Source organism: Octopus sinensis, linkage group LG8 (genome assembly GCF_006345805.1).
Source record: "Octopus sinensis linkage group LG8, ASM634580v1, whole genome shotgun sequence".
NCBI lineage: Eukaryota > Metazoa > Mollusca > Cephalopoda > Octopoda > Octopodidae > Octopus > Octopus sinensis.
Window position 1 is genome coordinate 34,671,545 of NC_043004.1, and position 2,396 is coordinate 34,673,940.

At 37.7% G+C, this 2,396-nt stretch overlaps 1 long non-coding RNA gene across 1 annotated transcript in view; it reads right to left on the reverse strand.

The window, feature by feature from the left end:
* Positions 1–575: 575 nt before the first annotated feature.
* LOC118764529 overlaps positions 576–2,396 on the reverse strand; it is an 11,896-nt gene continuing 10,075 nt past the window's right edge. Inside the window, exon 3 of the long non-coding RNA XR_005000339.1 lies at positions 576–823. This is a non-coding gene — a long non-coding RNA (uncharacterized LOC118764529). The remainder of the gene's footprint in view (positions 824–2,396) is intronic.

The following is a 2,396-nucleotide window of genomic DNA, read 5'->3' on the forward strand; positions in this document are numbered from 1 at the left end:
TGAACCTTATTTTATGGGTCAACACGTTAAAAAAATTAACTGATTTGATTCCAGTTTTCCAGATATTATTCTAAAGAGCTACATTTTCAGCCTCTTATACCTGATAGGCTGGAGTGCATCCTAAATAAGATTCATTTCACAAACTTTTGAAAGGATTCAGTAAAAAAGGTGTTTTTCAAGACAAAATATGTAGACATAATCAGCTTGAAGGAAAGCAGAGAGATCCTGTTTTATGTGTGTAACCGGGCCACACACTTTCACATAACAACAAACAAGTAACCAAAAATCTTTGAGATTTACATTCCTGACACACATTAAAAAATATCTTAATTTATGCTATGTAAGCCAACACTAAGAAAGAATTATATTTAATTCTTCACAGTTTATAACAAATATTATTAACTGTGTTTCCAATTCCAAAGATTTCTTGAAGTATTTAATTATTGTCGTTAAAATTTCATAGCTTAAACATCAATGATTTATGTTTGGAACATAAATTACTTACACGTGCAAAGAATATACAGCATCATTCCTGTTAACGAGGGTGGCCAGATCTACCTCAATGCCATAGCAACCAAGGTAGGCAGGTGCAGCCCACCTTAACCTTTGGGCTGGCTGGTGCCCATCCTCCTTTGCTATCATAAAGCTTTTCTGGAGCTGGATTTTCTATGGGGAGCAAACCCTTGCTTACCCCCAACCTCAGTTTCTAGACGAGTGGTCCCGAGACCAAGGTCTCTGCCATGAATTTTAAGAAATGTGGTGGGAAACTAGCTCAAGAAGGCAAGGATGCTACTCCATGAGACCCCTTTCAGAGCCCCACTACCTCAACTGATCCTTATTTTATCAACCCTGGAAGGAAAAAAAGGTGAAGTTTGCCCTGGTGGAATTTGAACTCAAAATATAAAGACAAATGAAATGTTGTTAAATATTTTGCCCAGTAGGCTAACAAGTCTGCCAGCTCACACTTTAATCATGACCTGTCATACTGAATAAGGAATAATACATTTAATCATATATTTCTGGATATGCAAAGCAAATGGTGAAGGCATGGCTGGGGTGCCTTTGGTCAATACATTTTCTCAATCTGAACTGGTCCAAGGGTCAAATTATACAAATACCAAAGCCTGGTTTTCTACTTGACAGATGTAAGAGATATCTGGGAAAAATGACCTGTTGATTGCATCCAATCAACACATGCCCTGCGACCTCTCACCTATGACCTATGATCAAGTCGTCTCCTCAATCAAGGTTTACTTTGGGGATAAGCCTCCTCCGCATCATTATTGCTATCAATGTTGGTGGCAGCGGTGTCATAGTCATCCTCCTCCTCCTCATCATCATCATCAAAAGTCATTATTGTTGTCATCATTTTTCGGGGTGATGATATCATCATTATTACCATTGTCATCAACATCATCATCATCATCATCATCGGCAGCAGCAGCAGCACCAGCATAACATGAAGAACAACATTATCTACAAGAATAACAACGACACCGACTATAAAACTGGGTTATCTTCTTCAGATTTGTATAATGATGGATATGAAGATAAATGGAAGGATTTAATTTAGATATCATTAACAACTGTCAGAGATTAACTGGGTGTTTGGCTTTGATTGTGCCATATTCCTGGCAATAGCATCTTTTAATTGTCTGCAGGCCTTCATTCAAGGGCTGTTATTAGCAAGACGTCAGTCTATTAGAGATTTTACACAAAGGCAAAGCTTAAACTCCTGTAATATTATCAGCAAAGAAAACACTTGTGGAACCAAACCATATTTGTCAACTGGATTCCCATTGCAGAAATTTTATGGTAAAGAAAAGAAAAAGAAAAAAAAAAGACTTTTCTTTTACCTTTTGTATAGTGGTGATGGCGTCGGTCATGAAGGTTGTCATGGCGAAGGTGGTGGTGGTGGTAGTGGTGGGGTGGAATTGAGAAAACATTGTAAGACATGTCAGCCACCGTTTCAAGCAATTCGAAGATTTAATTTATTGTAATTAAATGTAGGTTTTGACATACTTCCCTTTCAAAGCCTCCTCCTCCACCTCCTATCTTTGTGATCGCATCACATCATTTGGCTGTCTTTCAACTCATTCTGTATTTATCACTGCCTTAATTGAATTCCTTTACTTCATTACACTTGATTTCCATTCCTTCCACTACATCCCAACAAGATAGACAAAGTTTATTTCACTGGCCACGAACAAGCACAAGGCAGCTCATTTAATAAAACATTTCTTGTATTAGAGGGATTATAAAAGACTTTAAGGTTCATTGTCACCACTGCTACTTCACCATTATTCACCATTCCCTCCCACCCACATTCTTTACCCTCTTTCTATGACTCACTCTTTCTCTCTACTATAAATATTCCTCTCTTTATTTCCCTCTTT